Raw genomic sequence first — 25437 nt, forward strand, 5'->3', positions numbered from 1 at the left:
TCTCCTCAGGACTTCAGTGAAAAGAAGGCTTTGTTCATCAATGCCACAAGGACTAAAATATACAGTTGGTAGAAGGGCACAACCTTGGTGTTAGTATTCAGTGTGCAGAATGTGTCATGCCAAGGCTTCATCCTGAAGTATGACAACTTTCGAAAATATTCTCTTTGATGTTTTTACGCATTCATGTGGGAAGCAAACAAAGAGTGTGGATGCCACACAAACAACACAAACATACAATGCAAACGAAGATACAGAACCCGCCCATAAGATCTTTCGTGCAGGTTTAAAGACAACAGCAAAGTTTAGACATAAATATATATAAATGAGCTGTCAGTCAGAACTGTCATGGTCCTGCGACCATGACTCAGTGACTTTATGTTTATGTTCTTTATTGTTATTACTTTCATTATTATTCATGGCTGTTTTGGGATGGTTTGTGTTTGGGATTTTAGACACTGGGTTCTGGGTTTGTGCTCCCTCTGTTGGTCCCTGGTGTTAGTGTTCCCCTGTCTCGTCAGGTTAATCAGGTCCAGCTGTTTCCCCCACCTGTGTGTGATTTCCCAGTGTCTCTTTGTGTACTTATAGTGTGTGTTTTCCTCTGCTCCTCGTCGCGTCGTCTGTGTTCATACCCTGTGAAATCCCCTGCGTGCTCTCCCTGCTGTTCTCCCTTCATGTTCAGGTTTGCCACTCCTTTGTGTAGTTTCACCCAGTTTAGTTCATCCTTAGTTCTGTTTTGCCATCTCCACTTTATGTTTGATATTGTCAATAAATCGCCTTCACATCTGAGTAAGTGCTGCATTTGAGTCCTCCTTTCCACTCTTCACACGGCCGCTGCCCCGGACCGTGACAGTACGACGCGACCACAACATGGACCCAGCAGCGCTTAACCCGTCCAAGGAGCTACGGGAGAATCTAATCGATGCCACACAGGTGCTTATTGACCTGTGGCTGGAAAACCCGGGCGGGGAGTCCCAGCGCGCTATAGAGAGGCGGCTACAGCGTCTGGTGACCGGTCTCCCATGGCTTCTAGACTCGTTATGTCCGTGGGAGCGGGAGTTTCTCCTTTTGGACCTTGGACTACACCCCCCGTCTGCATTCACTTTCGAGCAGCCCGATGCGGTGAGTCAGCGGGATGCATTGCTTTCCCCAGTTTCCGGGACTTTGTTTTCTGGGGCTATTCAGAGCGGGATGGGAGACTGTATGGATCGCTTACCTACCTTCGTGGTAACGGATCCTTCCCAAGTGGGCGTGTACAAACCCGCTGCAAAACTGACAGACTGTGTCTCTGCCGCTCCTTCTGAGCCAGGACTTTATTGCCATTCTCCGGCTCAGTTCTGTGTCCAGCCACAAGCTTCCCAGTCTGTAGCTCAACCATTAGCCTCCCTTAAGCCACAATTTTCACACTGTTTTTCCACCGCTGTTTCTGAGCAGGGAGACAAACTGTTTCACTACGGATCTGTTCCTCAAAAGCTGGCTACATTAGAGACTATTGCTCACTCCGGGGCTTCCCCAGAGGCTGGGTTTCTGCCCTCAGCTTACTCTGGACCCCTGGAGGCCAAGATGCCAGCTGTGAACTGCACCGGGCTGTCACTGCCTGAGCAGGGTCAGTGCTCTGCGCAGCTGCAGCCCTCCTTATGTGTGCCGGATGCCCGCGTGCCTACTGGTTTTGTTTCATGTGTGCCGGAGGCCCACGTGCCTACTGGTTTTGTTTCATATGTGCCAGAGGCCCACGTGCCTACTGGTTTTGTTTCATATGTGCCAGAGGCCCACGTGCCTACTGGTTTTGTTTCATGTGTGCCGGGGGCCCCGGTGCCCACTGGTTCTGCGGCTGTTTTCGCTGGGGGGCCCGAGGAGCCTGTCCAGCCTCCTGTTTCGCCTGCTGGGGGGCCCGAGGAGCCCGTCCAGCCGTCCAGCCTCCTGTTTCGCCTGCTGGGGGGCCCAAGGAGCCTGTCCAGCCTCCTGCTTCTCCACCTGTGGCTGCTTCTCCACCTGTGGCTGCAGCGCCGCCTCCTGCAGTACCACCACCGGCAGTGCTACCGCCTGCTACGGCCACACCTCAGCCTGAGGACGCATCCTCACCTGGCCCGGCTTCATCCTCGCCTGGTCCAGCTGCAGCTTCATCCTCGCCTGGCCCGGCTTCATCCTCGCCTGGCCCGGCCTCATCCACGCCTGGCCCGGCCTCATCCACGCCTGGTCCGGCTTCATCCACGCCTGGTCCGGCTTCATCCTCAGCTTCATCCTCGCCTGATTCTGGTCCAGCTTCATCCTCACCTGGCCCAGCTTCAGCTACAGCTTCGCCCGGCCCAGCTTCAGCTACAGCTTCATCCTCGCCCGGTCCGGCTTCAGCCTCATCTGGTCCAGCCTTCGTGTCTGCATCTTCGTCTGGTCCAGCTTCAGTCTCGCCCGGTCCTGGTCCGGCTTCGTCCCTGCCTGGTCCGGCTTCATCCTCGTCTGGTCCAGCCTTTGTGCCCGCATCCTCGTCTGGTCCAGCCTTCGTTCCCGCATCCTCGGCCACAGCATCCTCATCTTCACCCGCAGCGCCTGGTCCAGCCTCCGCTTCAGCGTCCTCTTCAGCTTCGCCTGGTCCAGCCTCAGCTTCAGCGTCCTCATCAGCCTCGCCTGGTCCAGCCTCCGTGTCTGCATCATCGTCTGGTCCAGCCTCCGTGTCTGCATCATCGTCTGGTCCAGCCTCCGTGTCTGCATCATCATCTCCGCCTGCTGCGGTCCCGGCTTCCGTGCCCTCAGCCTCGCCTGGCCCAGCCTCGTTTGGGTCTGGAGCTAAACGGCCGTTTTCTGGACCGCTGGCTAGGCTACTGGCCGGGCGCCGTCACCTGAGCGGCCGCCGTTGCCTTCCGCACGGCCGGCCCCCGGACCGCCATTGCCTGAGCGGCCGCCGTTGCCTTCCGCACGGCCGGCCCCCGGACCCTCTTCGCCTGAGCGGCCGCCGTTGCCTTCCGCACGGCCGGCCTCCTGAACCTTTTGTGCGCCTCCACGGCCTTCTTCGTGGCCGGCCTCCTGAACTGTCCCATCCTGGCCTCCTGTGTTATCGGGCCCCTGGCCGGCCACCTGAACTGTGTTTTGGACTCTGCTCCCCTGTGAGTTTTTTTTTTTGTGAACATTTGTTTGGGACTCTGGGGCCTCCGTCTTTGGTCTTGGCCCGGTCCCTCCGTCCTGGGCCCCCTGCCGCCCGCCCGGATCTGGTGGTGTGTTTCTGTGGCTGTCGGGGGCCAGCCCTTGAGGGGGGGGTACTGTCATGGTCCTGCGACCATGACTCAGTGACTTTATGTTTATGTTCTTTATTGTTATTACTTTCATTATTATTCATGGCTGTTTTGGGATGGTTTGTGTTTGGGATTTTAGACACTGGGTTCTGGGTTTGTGCTCCCTCTGTTGGTCCCTGGTGTTAGTGTTCCCCTGTCTCGTCAGGTTAATCAGGTCCAGCTGTTTCCCCCACCTGTGTGTGATTTCCCAGTGTCTCTTTGTGTACTTATAGTGTGTGATTTCCTCTGCTCCTCGTCGCGTCGTCTGTGTTCATACCCTGTGAAATCCCCTGCGTGCTCTCCCTGCTGTTCTCCCTTCATGTTCAGGTTTGCCACTCCTTTGTGTAGTTTCACCCAGTTTAGTTCATCCTTAGTTCTGTTTTGCCATCTCCACTTTATGTTTGATATTGTCAATAAATCGCCTTCACATCTGAGTAAGTGCTGCATTTGAGTCCTCCTTTCCACTCTTCACACGGCCGCTGCCCCGGACCGTGACAAGAACTGATGAGAGTAGGTTATGTTTAAAATAGATGAGGGTAATTAAAATTCAAAATATCCTGTTTGAGCAATTTTAAATCTGGTCACCCGGATCCAGGGTTAATCTCATGAAAACGCCATAACCGCATTAACGCCGCAAATCTCCGTTAGCGAGTTGACAAGCCGTGCGTGGGGCTGCACGACGTCAATGCATTAGTGCGGTTAGCCCATTAACGCGTTAGCGCCGTCCAGCCCCATGCACGGGGCGATCCGCGTCAACTCGATAACGGAGATTTGCGGCGTTAATGCGGTTATGGCGTTAACGTCATTTTAACGAAATTAAAGCTGACAGCAGTAGTAATAAATTTCTGGCAACTTATACTATGTGGGTAAGTTTTAGAGAGAAATGCATGCCACATCTGCATTTCTATCAGTGCGACAACAGTCCTGTGAGGGAACAGTAGTTATTTTAAATTAAAACATTGACCAGTGACTTTAATATTCAGAATTGAGGCGGTCTAATATTATAACTCTGTTGATCAAAAGAGTTATGTTTTCTCAGCCACGATGCCTTTTTGCACACGTAAACTGTAATTCTTTCAGACATTTGAATGCACGGAACCGTGAACTAACTGAGCTGGTTTCCTTCCTGTAACCTCAAAGTGTTACATATTTCTATGGGCAAAACAATGTTAGTGGTGACCCCTGACAACCTCAACATCTTGTCATACCCCTAAGTATCAGAAAAATAGTAGAACCTATTAAAGCACTGTCAAAATGGCAAGAAAAAAAAATCAAAGTTATTTCTGAGCAGATTATCAAACTAATGGATGAGTTTAAAGTTGCTTGACAGCATGGGAGTGTCCCTGTTGTTGGCATCAGTGACATGATACAGCAGGCTTCAGCCACATTCAGAGGTGGACCCTTATAGAAAATGCCATGTTCCTAAACCACAACTCAGAAACGGCTATAGACACAGCATTGGGCCTTGAACATCCACAATCATTGTGAAATATGTAGGAGAAAAACACACACACACACACAGGTTAGCTTTGATTTTCGGGACAGAATCAACAAACACAAAACTCAAAAGTGCTGTGACCTTTTCTGATAAAATGTCAAGAAAAATTGCAAAGATGCAAACACACACACACACACACACACACACACACACACACACACACCTCTTAACAGTGTTAAAGGTCATCTCGTATTGGCTGTAAAGTGTTATTCAAAAGAATCTAAATGGCAAGAACAAGAACATAACCAAACCCGGCCCCTTACAAGAACAATCACCAGTATGGATCGCAGTTATTTTGACACAGAGTAAAAAATGTACCTACAGCTAATGTTTATGGTAAAGCTGATTCTTCTTCATGTTTCCCATGTGCAGTCACATGCACCTTAAGGATTTCTTCAACTCACTGAGAGAACAGACACATCTACACAACTTTAAAACCATTCACAGAGCACAGATGACCTTGAATGGAAGACAAATGAACTTTATGGAGTTTTATGCATTGAATTGTGAATGGGATTCATGCCAAACCACTCTTGCCTTGCTTCACTGCCCACTGCAAATTTGAAGGATTAATGTCAAAATGCACTTCACAGCACCAGGTTTGTTGCGGGCCAGAGTGAGATAAATTAGAAATGAGATTAGAAAACCGATTGAGGCGTCAGACTGGAGGGATCTGCTGATTAGGTTCTTCATTTATGGAATGCATTATAAATATCTGCTTTGGGAAATCTCTCCAGTGGGTGGAATGCATTGAACTGAACGTATGCAGAGGAATTTGTGATTATTAACCCTTTAAGACCTACCATAGAACCAAGTCCGCCAGGGCTTATATCATATTTATACATGCTGTAGTGCCATTTATTGGAGCATTTCAAGTTGATATACATCAATACAACTATTATAGCCCACATTTGAATAATATGTATGCATTAAGTGCATAGTAATTACATAAATTGCAAAAATGTGCAATAAACTACAAAAAATTGAAAATCATTTTTGTTTTTTTAGCATATATTTGTAGTTAGAGAAATTTAAGAGGCTTATCCCTCAAAACTGTAAATACCAAAAAGTTGCACAAAATAGTTTCCCACCACAGGATATTTATTTCAAGTGTCTTCATAGTTTTATTTTTGAAATACACCAATTTTTATATACTGCAGAAAAAACAAAAATAAATATTATAGTGCAAATTTGCAAAAAAACAGCATATGCATCAAAATAAACTATTTCCAGCAGTGCAATATGAGTCCTAAGCATCCCAGAAACGACACAGGAAGTCATAAAGTCAAACATAACCTTTAAAAACGCCAGTACAGGTTCGCAAGACCCTGATGGTAAAAAACTACATTTCCGCAAAATGGTGTCACTTCCGGTTTCGGGCAGGTCATGGTGGACATGCGATAGTTCGCGCTGATGGACGTAGGAAGTGTTACGAACAGCTGATCAGATCGGCAAAGCGTGTTTCTGGAATATTATGTTTTTGTTGCTGCAAGTGCTTTATATGCAGTTTTTGCAAAGCTATATGTGGAAGGAAACCGTGACCTAGGACAAGCTGATGGCATAAGATGTAAGTACAACTCCTCCGGTTTCATATGCAAAAAAAATTATTGCGCTAGCTTATGTGGTTGCAGAGCTACCGGGATTTAGCAATAGTTACGCAAAACAGAGCGTGCCCGCTCTGACCGGCTTTAAAGGGTTAAGCTGGGCTAAATTAAGATCAATGTTTCTGATTTTGCAGGTAAATACACAAACTCACCACTTTTTAGGTACAGTTGTTCAACTATTCCTTCAAGCAAACATCTAATCAAACAAACATCTCAGTCAGTCGCTTGCCAACAACTTAATATATTTAGGTGTGAAGACATCTTCAAGATGACCTGCCGATGTTGAAATGGGGGAGTGTTCAGAGAAAAAGGTGATTTGAGTGACTTGAATGTGGCATGGTTGTTGTTGTAAGATGGGCTGGTCTGAGTATTTCAGGAACTATGCAGGAAAATCCCAGTAGATCAGCAAGTGTCTCTGAGGTTTGCAGAGAATGGTGTGAAAAACAGAAAATACCCTGGTTGCCTTTTGATGCCAGAGGTCAGAGGAGGCCAGGAGGGCGATAGTAACTCAAATGCCCCCTTGTTATAACCAAGGTATGCAAAAGAGGATTTCTGAACACATCAACACATCAAACCTTTAAACAGATGGGCTACAACAGCAGAAGACCAAACCGAGTGCAAACTGGTTTCTTGCACATGAGAGTTTATTGTAATCAAATGGCTGCCACAATCACCCGATCTCAATCCAACAGAGCACCTTTGGGATGTGGTGGAACCGGATATTTGCATCATGGATGTGAAGTTGACAAAACTGCAGCAACTGTGAGAGGCTATCACATCAATATAAGCCTCCGAGGAATGTCACCACGTCTCATGACAGCTAAAACATGGATTATACTTAAAACAGTTTGTTATCAGGTATTTCTGCTGTGTGTTTCAGTGAAGCTTTGGTATACATGTTTTAGTACATTCAGGGGCACATAAACACACTACGCTATACTATTGAACTACATATAAACGCTGGCCTGTAAAGACCTCTTTAAGTGCTCTTGACTCTCATTGTAGTCTGAAGTGGAAGTTCTACAAAGTTTCCTTTGCAACCCAGAGAGACCGCTAAAGAACAAGAAAGGTTATTGCTGTGTTACCACTCTTTTTGAAATATAACTTCTTGTTGATCTGTTGCAATACAGCTGAAATTTCCAGTTACCCAGCACATTCTGAATCCACTTTTTTCCCCATCTGCATAAAACCAAAAGCAGAAGCAGCAGCTCATAGAGGTAGGACACACCACATTCTAACTTTGAATCCAGATGCAACTCACTTCAAATGCTTCAGTTCATCCCATATTTGTCTTAATACAGTTGCAGTTAATATCCACATCTGTCCACATATGCACTAATGCTAATACTTTCTATTAAATTTTATGAGGTCAGTTTAAATTTGGAACTTTCACTGACAGTCAGTTTACTCAAGCAAACGTTTGAGCCAAATTTAAAAAAGAATCTGTGATGATGTTTAAATCGTGAGGACATGAAATCGCACTAAACGACAGTTACTGGTATTTAACACCAGACATATGCTAGTGTTAAATAAACCATCATATGTTTGGTGTACTTTGAGTGGCTCAATGAATATAATTTGATTCATTTGTGCACTGGCAATTTCCAGCCGGTATTTAATTACGATTCGGGTCAAGGCCTGTATAACAACCCTGGTTGTTAGAAATTATATTTCTATATACCTGAACTAAAACAGCAAATATCTGTTGAGGGAAATGTAATCACAGCTGTTTTACATTAATACAATCATAGCTCTCTTTAGGCACTCATCTGATGAAGTTTAATCCTTTTATTACAGAAAAAGTGCACAGACACATGAGTTACAACATGCTTATTTATATTTAATCAAAACCTGAACGAGTTTATAAATTATGCCTAAAAATAACTGCGAAAATTGTAAAGACAAAACCTTGAGGACACTGATATATTAAAGTGTCGGGCCTTGAAATGACTCAGAGATCGAGGCTATAGAGTTGAGCTGATACAGGTAACATTGATGTGGTTGGATGCTAAAATTGCAAAACAGAAACAATAACATTAATACTAACACTACTGCTAATAATAAGAATAAGAATAACTAAAAGCGTTCACACCACTTATCAATGTTAGAACCTGACTGGTACAGATGCCGTATTGGTGGAACATTAGTTAAGTTGCGGTTTTGGATCTTTTTGAATATTTTATTGTGAATATGTTTGCATGCGTGCCTAAAGAAAGAAAATCTGCAATAATGTATCGTCTGAGCAAGTTTAAATGCAAACCAAATGCAATTTCGAGCCTGGATGCACATTTGATCAGTGCCAGGAAAATACCTAACAAATGCATACTTAAGAAAATTTGCCAAGGCAGGTTAAGAAGCATAATATTATGCGCAATTACGCATGAAATGTAATATTCTTCAATCTCTTGTCACCATGATGACCACCTTGTTTTTTATATCTACTTTATTGCAACTTTATACATACATGATAATTAATGTGAAAAATTTTGTCAATATGTCTTTGAAAAGTGCAAAAAACTATTCTTAGTCATCAGTTCTACACTATGAAATTCCAGTTCTAAGTGTCATTATCAACCACACTGATTATTCAAAGGCTCTGACTCCTTCATGGTTGTCCACCCAGTAACATAAATGTTTCAAAAAGACGCTAAAGAGGAAAAGACTGATGAAAAGGCCAAGACGTGTGAGTGTGTTTAAGAAATCTGTTGAGGCATTTCATTAAAGATGACGAGGAGGAGGATCAGGATTAGGACACTTATACAATTTGTAGTATTCAATGAGCAGATGGGAGGCAACTTAAGTGTGACTGAAGATAAATCCAAAAAAGTGAGGCGGTGTGACAACGCTTTTGGAAAGAGTCACACGCTCATTCGCAAAATCTCTGTGTGATATAATTATTCTAATGACTCAGTAGCTGGCAGCAGATCCGGCAACTGGATTAAATGTGATCTCTGCAATAATTAAAGGAGTGTGCACTCACAGCGAGGTATGTGAGTGCATATAAAACATGTGCCGACATTATCTGCACATCATTATTCATTGCTGAATTTAAAAAAATGACCTTTCTGAATATCTCATCCAGGTGAAATAAAGACATTTTTGTAATCCTGCCTTGCAACTGTATGCAAAGACAGCTTTGAAAACAATTACCCTCTGACATCCTCTGATTCATGAAAAGCTATGATTAACAGATTGTCAATAAAGCTAATCAAAATTTGGAGACTAAAAAGCTGGTATATTCTTGATAGTTATTCCTAAAATGATGTCCTTGTATTTAGCATTTCAAGTCTCTGAGTTAAGAGATGCTGTCCTGCTGACAGTTTTTTAGCTGGTACACAAGGGACACATCGTGGGCAACAATCTGGGAATTGTTTAGGAAAAAAACATTACTGTAGGTATAAAAGATAACACGATCTGATATCCACGTGTTGGTGTTGTTCATATATCATCATCATAATGTTGGTCCAGGATTAATATTTTGCAACTGACCAGTCACTTTGCCACTCAGTTAGCATTAGCCAAGAAGACGGCTAATGCTATTAAAAACTATGACTAGTGTCCCGAATTCGACAATGTGGCACAAAAACAAACCAATGGAGGCCCAGTAGAATGCAATCAGATGAAGAGTTTATTAAGAACACACGCATGGGAAGAAGCACACAGCATCACATCTGCAGACTTCTTCTCCCAAAAATACACAGAGTTGTTTTTATAACGTCAGGGTTTGACGCCCCTTCTTGTGTTTTAAGAACATAATTTACATCTTAAGAATGTCATTTGCATCTTGTACAGACAATGAGCAATTTTTAGAGCTAAAGTCAGACACAGAAGTTCCTCTTTCTAGCATCTTTTTCCAAATATGGCGATGATTTCAGGCCCTGGAGCTCCCCATGGACTTGTCCTCCTTTTGACCCATCTTCTGTCACCTGTTACTGAGCAAACTCAAATGCAACTGGTTGCAACAAGAAGCTGAATACTTTGCAATAATCTAGAGATCTCAGACCTACCATTTATCAGCTCAAACATCCAACAACATGAATGCTTTAAAAGCATCAACATCAGCTCTTCTCTGACAGCATGGTGGGAGTTTCTAAAATTGACGGCGTCTTCATTAATCCCATGCAAACGTACACCTATCTGGAACAACCCTGACATATTACAAAACAATAATATGATAAACTTTTCAGATTGGAGTGGTAAAGGAATCAAATATTTAGAACATATACTAGAAGGAACAGAATTTATTTCATTTGACGGACTAGTTACACAATATGGGATCAACAAGAAAAGATTTTTATAATATCAACAAATTAAATCCATAGTAAAAAAGAAATTTAAACCGGGTCAAGTTGAACTACAAACACCACCAAGTGTGGTTCAATTTCTTACTCTTAAAACCCCCAAATTACTATCCAAAATATACAGAATGCTTTCTAAAACAGATGAATCAATATCACTTCCTATTGCAAAATGGGAAGCGGATTTATCAGTTAACTTAGACCTAAACTTCTGGTCTCAGATTTGCTTAAAAACCTTTCATCTAATTAGAAATCCCAGTCTTCAATTAATTCAATACAAAATATAAACATAGAGTGCACTATACAGGTCATCGGATGTTCAAGATGGGCTTTACGTCTACCAACAACTGCTCACACTGCCAAACCAATTCACCGGACAATTATATCCACGCTCTTTGGTTCTGTCCACCAGTTCAGAAGTTTTGGCGCGAGATATGTGAAGACTTATCGAAGTGTCTGAAATGTAACATTCCAACTTCCCCCTTAGTGTGTTTGTTGGGCAGCTTAGATAATGTCACTTCAGAAAAGAATATCGCCCTATGCATAGCCAAGAAAACAGTCCTCATGAACTGGAAAAATAAAAATAATCTTAATTCTAACCAATATAGAAATTACCTATTAGATTACATTAGTCTTGATACAGCCTCTGCCACCACATCAGATCAATTGCTCTGGGCTCCTTTGATCAGCTCCATCACCTAGTGGGGGTGGGGGGTCATAGTTTGGTCCCGCCTTCACTATTGTGATTGGTGTGGGGGTAGGGACAGGCTTAGGGCGTCGGGGGGTTCCCCGGAGGCATCTTCCTTGGGGGGCTCAACCCGGGGTAGCGGTCACGTCCGGTTAGGGGCTCTGTTGGCTCTCAGGTGACTGTTTCCTCGCGGCTGCGTGCAGCGGGGCTAGGGGAGGGTCTGTGCTGACGGACGTGGGTTACTGACCTGGTAGCCTGGCTGCCCCTGGGTGGGTCCGGGATGGGCGTGAGGTTCTGGGGGCGCTCCGTCTCTGGGCTGGGACCCGGACCGGGCCTCGGGGGCTTGGGTCCTGGTTGGTGTGTTGCCGGGGTTGTGGGCGGGTGGGTGCATGGGGGCCCAGCCCTGGAGCAGGGTGCCGCCGGTGCATCGAGCCACTTGGGGGGCTCTTCAACTGGTGGGGGAGATCCCCCTCCAGGGGCGGGGGCACCTAGACCCGGTTTGTAGAGTACGCTTGGGGAGTGTGATCGTGTGTACAACGTCTCTTTATGTCTGTCTCCACGTTGGTTGAGTGTGGAGTGAGTGCATATGAGAGCATGAGGGTGGGAATGGATGTTTGTATCTGTGTGTGCCTGTATGTCTGTGTCTATATGTCAGGTTGGGTGTCAGGCGCCACCTCTCTGGGGACATCTCAGGCCCTCCAAGGTTTGGAGGCCTATCTCCCCCTACCACCACTTCCCCTGCCAGTGGCGGACCCCCTCAGACATCGGTGCGTTGGTGGTTCTTTGTGTCCGGGGATGGGCGTCCAGGTACACACCGGCTCACTCCTTGGCGGCCGCTTATCGGGGCCTGGAGCCTGGGGCTCGCTCGGGCCACTTCGGAGGTGGGGTGCCCCCGGCCTCTCGGCCTGGGGCTCGGTCACTCAGGCGCAGCTGGCTGCCGGCGGAGCTCACGGGCGCGTCACTGCAACTCCCCCTGGCTTCTGCTCCGCGGCTGCTGAGTGAGCCCTCATCTGGGACTCTCCTCAGCTCTTTCCGGGACAGTGGCGCAGCTGCCCCTCTGTTGGTCTTCCTTGGTCTCTTGTGTTCTGGGGGCCTCTGGATGTCTGGAGTTTTGATCTCCTCCACACCTGCTTCACGCCCTGGAGGACGGGGCTGTGGCCCCCCCACACCCTCTAGCAGATTATTACATGAAGGAACCTTTTAAAAAAACAAAAAACAAGCGCGTCCATGCTCACAGGTGTACACACGGGTGATCACACCCACAAACTACACCCTTTTTGGCTCCTACCTCAAAGCACACTGTGTTCTGTTGATCTTATGTGCTGCACAATAATGTTTAACATTTAGTATTTACTGTCATATTCCCATATATCATTGTGATGTTGTTTATTCTATTACTCTTGTTCTCTTCTGCTTGCTTTCTTTTTTCTTTCTCAGCAGGTGATCCAGGTGATCGATATATGCATTTTTTTTCTCTGCCCGTTCTGTTGGTTTTTGTCTTTTGCCCTTCTCCCCTGTCCCTCTTCTCAGCTGTTTCTCTTTCCCTCTTTCTTTCTCCCCTTCTTTCCCCCAGTCAAGTCTGTCCCGTATTCAGTAAGTGAAAATAAAATAAACAATAAAAGGTGAATCAAATGGACCATTACGGCAAGGCTGGGATGGTCAGTTTGGTAAAGTAAATCCGTTGGGCATCTTTCTTTGCCTTTAGACAACAATTCTGATGGCAAAAGAGCCAAACGGGACAGGCCAAAAAAAAAAAAAAAAAAAAAAAAAAAAAAGAACTGGTGGGGGAGATTGTCACATCTTGCAGGAGCTTTCCTCTCCTCGGGAGCTCTCTCTGCAGGAGGGGGAGATACAGGAGAGGTGGAGGAAGATCTCAGCCTGGGTGTTTATTGTCTTATGTAGTCTGGAAGATGAGAGGATGGTGGGGTGGGTGCAGTTTTCTCTGTGGTGGGGTTGGGTGGACTGTCCCGGGCTCTGTGGGGCCGGGAGGCGCTGCTGCACTGGGCCCGGTCTGGATGGGCCTGGGCCCCCTTTCCCTGGCGGGTCGCGGAGTATGGGGGTGCCTACTGGGGTCAGCGGGGGAGCTGGCCCCAGGGAGGGGTCACTTGCCCCTCCCTTCCTTCCCTCCCCATCTCCAGCTGCCTCCCTCTTCCCGCTCCACCACAACCACCCACACATGCAGGGCCTTGGAGTAGGGGTATGTCACCAGGGTGCAGAGGAGGCTACCCCCCCCTGTCCCCTTCTGGCTGCCTCTGCCTCAATTTTATCCCACAACTTAGACATTCACATTACTCACACTCTCATTACACATACATATAGGATCTTGGGGGTGGGCACGATACACGGAATCCAAAGTACCATCAGGGTGTACACCTCACCCCTGGCGTCGTTGCCCACCTCTCAATGTTAAATACACTTAGACATTGAGGGCTAGCAGGAGGGACCATGCGCTTACCTGCTGCTCTCTGGCAGGTAGCTCCATGCCCTCCTGGGTTTTAAATGCACCTTAGAACACACATGCATCAACACTACAATGAGCGGGTGGAGGGAGGTTTGGAGTCTTCTCTCACCCCCATTCTCTGCGACCTGCTGGAGCGGGGGGGCTAGGAGGAGGAGTTGGCCGTCTGACTGCGGTCTGGAGTGTGGGGCCTTCCTGCTGCTGCGGAGTCGGGGCGGTCTGCCTCCCCCCACCGCAGGGAAAAGGGTAACACCACCTGGGTCTGGGTGCAGTTCCCCCCTCCAGGGGCGGGGGCACCTAGACCCGGTTTGTAGAGTACGCTTGGGGAGTGTGATCGTGTGTACAGCGTCTCTTTATGTCTGTCTCCACGTTGGTTGAGTGTGGAGTAAGTGCATATGAGAGCATGAGGGTGGGAATGGATGTTTGTATCTGTATGTGCCTGTATGTCTGTGTCTATATGTCAGGTTGGGTGTCAGGCGCCACCTCTCTGGGGACATCTCAGGCCCTCCAAGGTTTGGAGGCCTATCTCCCTGTGATGGCATGCCACACATGGTAAGCTCCACACCTCATCACCCGTTGATTCACTTTAGTTTAATTTACAGTCACTACTTTAAAATATTCTATTTATTGTTCAATATCGTTTCTTTATTAAATGTATTCATTTTTCCATCACACCTTCCAATGTTTATATGGCGTGCACACATATTAACCTTGCAAGGTCAAAGTTCTGTTTTATGTTATATTAATACATCTTTCTTTGTTTGAGTTACCTGGGGGTTGGTGTCTCCTCCTGTCTGGCAAAAGGTGTGGCAAAGGGCTGGGAGACCTGAAGTACTGCTGACAGCCTAATTGGATTGCACCACATGCTTCATTGCCTGGGGGGTGTTTCATGTTTGTTTAAATGTTTTGTATTAGTTGGTTATATGGCAGCCATCTTGTTTTCCCCCGTGTGTGTCATTTGGTTTAGCTAAACCAGTATTTAAGTCCCCCTGTGTGTCATTTCAGCAGGTCAGTTTACCATATGTTTGTTTGAGGTTTTGTTAATTATTATCTTGAGTTTAGTCTGTTGAGTTGACCTCTTTTATTGGTCTGCCTGTTTAAGTTTTGGCTTTGTTAAATATATTTTCATATTTTTGGGTCAATAAAACCCGTTTTTTGAATTAAAACCACCGGTGTCCTTTATGCTTTACTGCTTGGTCCCTGACACTCCCCCTACCACCACTTCCCCTGCCAGTGGCGGATTCCCTCAGACATCGGTGCGTTGGTGGTTCTTTGTGTCCGGGGATGGGCGTCCAGGTACACACCGGCTCACTCCTTGGCGGCCGCTTATCGGGGCCTGGAGCCTGGGGCTCGCTCGGGCCACTTTGGAGGTGGGGTGCCCCCGGCCTCTCGGCCTGGGGCTCGGTCACTCAGGCACGGCTGGCTGCCGGCGGAGCTCACGGGCACGTCACTGCAACTCCCCCTGGCTTTTGCTCCGCGGCTGCTGAGTGAGCCCTCATCTGGGACTCTCCTCAGCTCTTTCTGGGACAGTGGCGTGGCTGCCCCTCTGTTGGTCTTCCTTGGTCTCTTGTGTTCTGGGGGCCTCTGGATGTCTGGAGTTTTGATCTCCTCCATACCTGCTTCATGCCCTGGAGGACAGGGCTGTGGCCCCCCCACACCCTCTAGCAGATCATTACATGAAGGAACCTTTTAAAAAAAACAAAAAACAAGCGCGTCCATGCTCACAGGTGTACACACGGGTGATCACACCCACAAACTACACCCTTTTTGGCTCCTACCTCAAAGCACACTGTGTTCTGTTGATCTTATGTGCTGCACAATAATGTTTAATATTTAGTATTTACTGTCATATTCCCATATATCATTGTGATGTTGTTTATTCTATTACTCTTGTTCTCTTCTGCTTGTTTTCTTTTTTCTTTCTCAGCAGGTGATCCAGGTGATCGATATATGCATTTTTTTTCCTCTGCCCGTTCTGTTGGTTTTTGTCTTTTGCCCTTCTCCCCCGTCCCTCTTCTCAGCTGTTTCTCTTTCCCTCTTTCTTTCTCCCCTTCTTTCCCCCAGTCAAGTATGTCCCGTATTCAGTAAGTGAAAATAAAATAAACAATAAAAGGTGAATCAAATGGACCATTACGGCAAGGCTGGGATGGTCAATTTGGTAAAGTAAATCCGTTGGGCATCTTTCTTTGCCTTTAGACAACAATTCTGATGGCAAAAGAGCCAAACGGGACAGGCAAAAAAAACAAAACAAAAAAAACCCAAACAAAAACAAACAAGAAGCTGAATACATTCAGGCCTTTGCTCAGGCCTGTCTCTAGATTATATGTACTATATGTGTTTTGTAAGTGTGCAGGCAGTTTATCCTTCAATGCTCCAAGTCACTTACTGTTAGGTGTGGCTGTGTGCAGGCAGGAATAGGACCCAAGGTGCAGACTCCGGAGACAGACGTGAACTCAAAAAGGGCTTTAATTCTGAACGCAACATGACATAACTCGAAAAACTCAAAATAAACTTACACCGGTGGACAGACAAAACACACAGCAAAATAAATGGTAGATCACGACATGGACACAGAGAAACACAGGGCTTAAATACACAGAGGGAGCAATCAGGGAATGGGTAACAGGAGGGAAACACAGCTGGGGCAAATCAGGCCTAACGAGACAAGGGGAAGCAAAACCAGACACATTAACATCAGACATGGACTTTCAAAGTAAAACAGGAAACACCTAACACAGACTGAACAAAGACACGGACTCGCACGCACTGCAACAGAGGGAACAGAGACGTGGGACCAGGGCAGACACAAACACTGACTGGACACGGGGATATAGCCACTAAGGACACACAGAGACGCGAACTAGACAAGGGGATACAGCTGACAGGGGAGACAGCAGCTAGAGAAGACAGACATAAACTATAAAACAGAACTCAAAGAAACCAAAGACTAGAAAGTATAAATAATATAATAAACTCAAAACCCCTGGGTCAACGACCCAGGCATCCTAACACTTACACAATAGATCGCCCGGACATCGCGCCGAACGAGGCTTATGACCTTTCCTTAATTGACTGAGCTTTAACTCTTTAATAAGCACAAAATGCAATGTGTGTATACAATTATTATGGCTGCCCCTGTAATAAAAGGTTAATGTAAAGCCAGCAGGTTTTAATAAACATCTTAATGCAGTATCAATACTATAGATTATATTATTAATGATACAGGATATATTGTAGCCATAAAATAATTTCTTTAATTCCACACTAGCAAACCAACATGTAACCTATCATATGTTCTATTATATAAATTAATAAAGAAAACACTTTAAATGCTTACCACTTGTTCCAGAAGAGAGTTTTATATAAGCAAAAAAACTAATTATTGTAATGATGCAGGAACAGCACCAACACGGGGATATCAGAGACACCATATAAGGTATTACTTTTATTATTATGGGGTTCAGTAAGACCCACTGAGCAGCATAACTGGGAAACATGTTAACTATTTTTTACCACTAGAGTTTTCAGATTTAAAGTTACACAGAGGGAAAACGTACACAACACCGAAAAAACAAGACAGATTCTTTGTAAAAGGGTGATTTCACATTCTCTCTTTACTGGGCAAAGTCAAAACATTCTTCAACTTGAACATGGATCCATTTAGAATATTTGGTGCTCATACAAGCTATTTGATTTCAGTGAAAGTACAGAACTCCGGTGCTCTGCAGTGTATGAAAAAATGTTTGCGCACTAGCATATTTTTTTCATATTCATTCTTTGAACTTCGCTGCTTCCATGCTTCGAGCGAGGGGGTGAAATACAGAAAAAACGAGGGAGAGAAAGTGCTGGAAAAACAGCCGCTCAGGCTATCCTATGAGCTAAAAAGTTGCACACATGAATAAGTTGAAAATCAAATTGCTGCAGCGGATGCCAAGTTTCTACTCTTGAAGTTTAATGAGTTTTCAGTTGGGTTCCAATAGCTTCCATATAAAACATTAGGTCTACAGGGAATGTAGTATGGGCACTAGACAAAGATCAATTGGTCTTCCCCTTTAGTTTTTTTTATTTGATTTTGGGTTACCAGATAAGTACTTGATTACAGCAGGACCAATTTACTTAAAAAAATTACTCTCAATTTTTTCAAACGTGCCATTGACAAAATATGTATCCAGAGCAGGATGACTAAACTCAAACTCTTCTGAAAATAAATAAAAAACAACTAAAAGCAAAATTATAGTTCTACACCGATCAGCCATGACCTTATGACCACTGACAGATTAAGTTAATAACACTGATTATTTCTTCATTAAGCCAACTGTTAGTGGCTGCGATATATTAGGGAGCATTTTGTCCACAAGGTGTGTATGAAGCAGGAAGTAAATTTTTGAGGAAGTCTGACAACAGCCCAACTGTGAAAGTTAGAGACTCAGAACATCTCCGTCAGTATTTTTCGAAGGTGGTCCAAGGAAGCAACAGTGATGAACATGGTCAAGGCTCACTGAGACACACACGTGGCAAGTGAAGGCTGGCCCGTATGGTCCGATCGACAGAAGAGCTACTGAAACTGAAATCACCAAAAAAGTTAATGCTGGTTCTGATAGAAAGATGTCAGAATGCACAGTCCATCAGAGTTTGCTGTGTATGGGGCTGCATAACCACAGACCAGTCAGGGTGTCCTTGTTGACCACAGTCCACCGCTAAAAGAGCCAATAAAGGATGCATGAGCATCAGAACTGAACCATGGAGGAAGACGGTGGCCTGGTCTGATGAATCACGTTTTCTTCTACGTCAAGTGGATGGCTGGATGTGTGCGCATCGCTTATCTGGGGAAGTGCTGATATCAGAATGCACTATGGGAAGAGGCAAACCGTCCGAGGCAGTGTGGCCGTTCTGGAATTCTTCAACTGGAAACCTCGGGTCCTTTGACGCACGCTAGTCACCTAAGTCTTGTTATAGACCGTGTAACCTTTTTATAGAAATGGTATTCCCTGATGTCTGTGGCTGTGGCTAATGCGCCCTGCCCCAAAGCAAAAATGGTTCAGGAAATATTTGAGAAGCACAACAATGAGTTTGAGGCGCTTACTTGGCCTCCCCAGATCTCAATCCAATTCCGATCTATGGGATTTGCTGTACAAACAAATCCAATCCTTGGGGGCATCTTGGAGCCAGATACCACAGCGGACCTTCAGGGAATGGAATCTGTGCCTGACAGATCAGAGCTGCTTTGGCAAAAAAGAGGGACTAACACGATATCAGAAAGGTGGTCATAATGTTTAAATTCCACCTACAATCTGAAAATGAAAAGCCAGATATTAGTAGAAGAATCAAGTATAAAAGTTATGCTGAGGTGGCAGAACCAATCTCAGCTCAGCCATGGTCTCATTAATGAGCTGCCCTCCCCCAGACAAAGAAGTTGTTTTTAAAAGCCTCTCGATGTCCAAATTTCAATACTATTATGGGCTCTACTCGAAGCTCTGTGGTTTGAAGTTTATTTTTCACTCCTGCCTCCCCCATTCACACATGCATAATTCTTATTTTGACATCTTATTTGTACCAAACCTGTGTTAAGTTAGTGCTAATGCACACTAAAAGCTTTCCTCTGGCAAAATGACTGCATATTTTTTGTGAAGAAGACATTGCAAATTCAGTGTTTTTATCAGACATTTAGATGAACTTCATTAGAGCGCTGAGTAAACAACTTTGCCTCGCTGTGCAGTGCAGTGGAAAGGCACTACTTATTTGATATATTGATTTCATTCTTCGAGAAAGTTAAAAAAAATCTTTACTGAACTTGCACAGCTTATTTATTTATTGTGACTAAACCAAAGCCTCAAGACTGAAAGTGAAGGTTTACACGATGGTGAGACCTACTATGGTGTATGGCAACACTGACAGAAGACAGGAGATGGAGCTTGAGGTAGCAGAGCAGAAAATGCACAGATTTTATTGGGAGTAACCAGAATGGACAAGATTAGAAATCAGAGGTTCAGCTCAGGTTTGATCAGTTTGGAGACAAAGTTAGAGAGGCTAGGATGAGATGGTTTGGACATGTGCTGAGAAGGGATAGTGCATATATCCAGGATGCTGCAGACGGAAAAGAGGAAGATCACAGAGAAGACCCATGGATATAATGGAGAAGAAAAACATTTACTTTGCCTGGATCATTATAATGAGCTTATGACATTAATCTAATGGAACCTCCAGAGGAAAGTGGTTGTTGACAAGAAAGTTGATTCCTTTTTATTTCCATGAATTAAATGTTACCTGACCATCAATTAGCTATCCAAATCAATTAGAGAAACCCCTAATTAAAAATAGATGAGCTTGGAAACACCAATCCCTGGTCTCATATACTCTGTTTAAGATTGGAAAGCTCTCTCTGCCAGTAAATATATGCTTTTGCATTGGTTTTTAGGTTTCATGTTGCAATATAAAAATACATTGCATTACGTATTCCATTGACATGCAAGCTACATATGGGTCTGTTTAATCAGTACACACCACAAACACCCAAGAACCTGCTGGTAAATACCCTTATTAACTTTGGAAGTAACTCTGTGTGTTTTGAAAATGAAAGACCCTGGTGTTTGTTTTCTAATACGACTGAACATTAAATATAGTCCACACTAAGCTGCCCTCAGTGGCACATATTGGAAGCAAGAGAATCCATCTACTATGTTTCAGCTGTGGACTGTCGAGTGGCAGACGGTATAAATGGAGACTGCTGATAAAATGCAGGCTGACTGTGAAAGCAGCAGGCTAACTCCGCAGGACCTGGCTCAAGAGAGAGCGAGGCACTGCCTTCAGCTAATAGACACACACAGATACACAGATGCACACACACACACACACTCAATGGATGCATACACCATGGAACCAAAATGCACAAGAAGCATACACAGCGACACACGTACGCAATTACACAGAAACACAGAAACATGAACCCCAGGACACACACTGGCACATTAACACAGACTCAGACGCAGGACAAAAAAAGGCAGGAACTCAGAAAGCACCCGTCTCCCTTCCTGAATGTCTGTCTCTCTCAGACTGCAGCAATAAGGCAATGTTAAGAAGCTGAAAACAGACGACGGGAAATGCAGCCTCATGCATGTGGTTTACCAACCACGTAATACATGAAAACGAGCACATGCAGATCAACACAGATGACAAGCGTATAGGGCTCCACTGACAGATGGAGAGTGAGAGCAGCATAGCAGAGGGGGTAAGTATGGAGCTAGCTTGGAACATTTCTTCAGAGTGCTTTAAGAGCTCATTTACATCAGTGTATAAGTGTTAAGTAGTAACAAGACTGTACAAGTGCGTACTTGAAATTGTGTGATCGAGGGTGCTAAGATGGTAATAAAAACCCTTAAAATTTAGACTTCCACTTATTTTCATCTCTGAGATTCACAAGTTTGTGCTTGTGTTTTCCAAATGAATGTGTGTACGTGTGATTTTGCAGGATTATTTGTTTCAGAAGTGTTCAATGAAAGATTCACTTAAATGAATGCCAGTGTTTAAAGAGGATATCTTCCAATGTATTTTTAATTTTTATAATAGCGTGCAAAGTCTACTTTCTGATTGCCCTGGATAAACCTCTCACATTGGAGAGAATAGCAGGTTCTGCATCTGTGTAAAAATCTTTGTATGTTTGCACTGTTAATGCTACAAACAGCTATTGGCTCTATGAGGCTACAGAAAAATAACTGAAGTCACAATCAATCATGTTTTCATTGCTTCTTGCAATACATAATTCCCCGTGCATGTAATAACATTATGACTGAGTTATACCATATCAGCTACATAAATGTTGTTTTATATGTTTCCATATATAAAATTCAGAATTGCCCCTCAATATTCTCTCGTTTTTTACGAGTAACGACACAACTCTGTGTGTGAGATCTCACCTGTGTGTGATTTTCTGTTTGATCTTTATGGATCTTATCTGCACCAGTCAACAGTTCATTTCAATGGTACTATAGTTAGATCAATTACCAACATTATTGTTGCTCTGCCCACTGCATGAAGCTGCAAGTGTTTAATAAACTAAATTACAGTCTTTGTAAACATTTTGCCAACAAAGCCGACATTCATCACTGACCCTCGTTAATAACCTTAAAGGCAGCCCAGACACTTCAATGCACTGCACACTGTCTAAGGTTTATAGTCCAGCTTTGGTGCTGAAAATGGAAACAGTGGAAGACAAAAAATGGCTCTTTAACTTAACTTTTCTCATAACTGGTAATTTTTTAAAATAAATGTGAGAATTTTAAATGAACTTAAAAGATGTCACAGTTTACAAATCTGCTTAAACCTGAAAACAATTGATTTCTAGCAGTCACACCTTCTCATCTCATCTGTATTTATTCCACAAATGGCTGCAAAAGTTAGTTAGTTAAAACTGAAAGCTATCACTCATAGGATTCCAGTTTTCACATCTAGAGTGAAGCCATATGAACCCTTCCTGTCAGTTTTAAAGATCTGAGACGTTTGGGAAACAACCTGACACAGTGAGGAGTCTTTTTACTTTGCTAGCTGCGTTTTGCAACTCCCCCACCTCTTTCCACAGCTACAGTGGCAGATCCTGAGTTTATTACTTCAAGCAGAGAAGTGAACCTGATCACAAACTCCAACAGACTCTATCAGATAGAGCCAAAGTAAATATTGAACCAATTTGTCACAAGTCATGCAAACATCCTTTCATTAAAAATACATTTTTCTTCCAGACAACTCTGTAGAAAATGGAATACCCTTACTGCTGACCTGTGTCTATTTAAGTACAACACCTCATGAGATATAGCACCACATACCTCTTCCAAAATGCATTATACAAATATAACCTAGAAACATGCAATCTGACATTTGCTCACGAGCCTGCACACCTTTACCGATAGCACCACATGATTCATAACCAAATGGAAAAACATGGCTCATAAACACTAACAAGAGCATAGCAGATGTTTGCATGCACTCAGTGTTTTTCTAATTAATTCCCCCTTTTCCTTCCTGTCTCTAGAAAAAAAATGTTTCTACTGAAACTAACACAAGTGTGAACTGTGACCCATTAGCAGATGTTTTAGACTAGGAAATGGAAAACCAACCATCTCACACTATTATTTAAAAGAATGAGTGCAATCAATTGTACAGATGTTCATTGTAACAACAAAGGGAAAGTATAATACTGATTTTTGGACCTTCTCTGTTTGGCAAACATGATCCTGCACTTTTTGTATTATTTCATTCTGCTTCTTACATACTTCAGGTCACTATCCTCACATCTTAGATGTAATCCACGCAGTAAAAATGAAAAACAACAAAAAACCGCACAGATTTCTGTCAAATGTGGTTAGACGGACACACTGTAGCTGACTGATCATGCTCAAGGTCCTATTCTTAGCCAGAAATCCACCATCCAGTGGAAATGTCATTAGTGTCATTTTAATTTGATGGTTGCACTGAATGAAAATGAAAACGTTAAATGTTAACATAACAACACAGCATACAAAATGTTGATGATTGTGATGGCAATCCATTCAGTACTTGGTTAAAAATCAAACACCTTTTGACATACACTGCCAGAGGAAACGCAAGGCTCCTGCTCAGAATAAATGGATCCCGATGTTTAAGCTGAACCACAGAGGTGGACTGATGGACCGACAGAGCAATAGCGCTATTCCTGGAGGTACGTTAGTACGAGCAACACAAAGGTGGAGGCTGACAGACACAGTGACAGCTACTGTGTGTCATGCTTAAGACATTAAGTAACCTTGTTGGCAAGTACAGCAGTGCAACAACAGGTAACAGCTTACAGCCAAACTCTGTAAACAACCAAGGCAAATTCTTGTCAGAGAAGCTACAAGAGAACAATGTGCCCGCTCTGCCTCTCAGCAAGGTTGCAGAATGGCAATGTGGATAATGGTGCGTGCGCCTCAGGTTAACAAGTATTCACATCAGACTGACCGCTGTGTGTGAGTGTGCGGTGCTACTGATAACAAGATTGTTTCTGGTGCAGTTTGAGTAGTATGCAATAAAAACAGCAGAGAGACATGCAGTGATTCAGTATATAAAACAATGTGTGGATGCTATTATATCACTGAAAATAACGATGCAACGTGACACCAGATATTTTCCATTATTCTTGCAGTTACCCACCATTAAATTGCTGTAGCTTTTATTAAACTCTCTGCTGTCTTTATTGTGGGGTAAACCACAGGAGGCGCCTTCCAAGCCAGGGTGGGAGACATAGATTCATATGTGTAACTTAATAAGCCACATTCAATTACAGCCCGTTGATACCTATAGCATTACCAATGATGCTATTACTGCTTCTTGGATTATGGCCAAAGGTGCTGCCAACAACCTGGCTATGGCCTTGATTCTCCATTTAACATCCTGTTTATTGGTTTAGAGCAGCTGCTGACGGCAAAAGCTCAAATCTCATTCTTTTCCTGCCAGTGTGATGTTGTTACAATGGACATAGCGTCACCGGGCCCTTTGTGAGCTACAGGCCAGTGGCTTGGCTATTTAAAGAGAGAGAATGGAGTACAGAAAAAAGTAGGGAGGGGGGAGGGATAAAGCCCTAACTGAAACAAATGACGTGCTCGCACCTCCTGGCAAGACGGCACAGATTTATGGGAAGCAAAAGATGGATGAGTGTCTGTGGAGATGCGTGCACAAGAGGAGAGAATTGAATTTCACAGAGGCAAACAAGATGGATGGACGCATACCTAGCCACCCTATATCGCTACATCTACCGGCGCTTATGTTTGATACCTCAGAGAGGTCAGCGAAAGGAGAGCAAGCACGTCATATTCAGCAGACAACAAGGAGGGAGGACGGGAACGCTGGAAAGTAGGACAAGAACAGGCTGGCCTACTGTAAAAGCCCATGGGAAGCTCACAGATAAAGAAAGACCACTCAGACTGACAGCAGAGTGCTGCATTTACTGAGCTGGAACAACAGCATGTTAAGACAGCAAGATAGCAGGAGTGCAGCATGTGTGTTCATCAGCTTTTATTAATGCTGTTTCTAACGTTTATATTAGCTTGCAGCAATAGAGTAGCTCACCTGTATTAAAGGTTTTTATTTTAAACTGAGCATTAACACTCTTTTCATTTTCCTAGTGGTGGTGATTTGAAGGGGTTTGCTAGCCACATGCCGTAACGGCTACCGATGCCAAAGAAATCACTGCAGGCAGGATGGAATTTTAACATTTCTAAGATTAGCTTCTGAATATATGCATGGCCATTTCAGAAGACTGCCATGTGTCACTACCAGGCAACAGCTCAGAGGTCACTTCACTTAGATGCCTGGAACAGAAAGCATGCATATTGCAAATAAATCTGGCAGTTTAAAAAGTCGTTTTTCTTCAATATTTCATAAACAATCCAATTACATTTATCCTCCCATTTTCACAGTGATTATGCCAAAGAATAAGTAGCTTCAGTAAACCACTTTAAGTGAAGAAAGTGGGACAGAAGGGCACGGAGAGGAATCTAGGCTAAACACAGAATGGCTTCAATAAGATTTCCCTCTGAGTAATAGTGTCTAAATGGTCCATGTGTGCCCTGAAGTCTGCTTTGTGTTTTTCCTCCAAATAAAGATGAGCATGAAGTAGACATCTGGTCA

General features: G+C 44.2%; 1 protein-coding gene across 1 annotated transcript in view; it reads right to left on the reverse strand.

Moving 5' to 3' along the window:
- dlgap4b (discs, large (Drosophila) homolog-associated protein 4b) overlaps positions 1-25437 on the reverse strand; it is a 140179-nt gene that overhangs the window by 53400 nt on the left and 61342 nt on the right. The window lies entirely within an intron of this gene.

Source organism: Rhamphochromis longiceps, linkage group LG5 (genome assembly GCF_057381845.1).
Source record: "Rhamphochromis longiceps isolate RC_006_pf linkage group LG5, R_longiceps_female_GT1.1, whole genome shotgun sequence".
Classification (NCBI taxonomy): Eukaryota; Metazoa; Chordata; class Actinopteri; order Cichliformes; family Cichlidae; genus Rhamphochromis; species Rhamphochromis longiceps.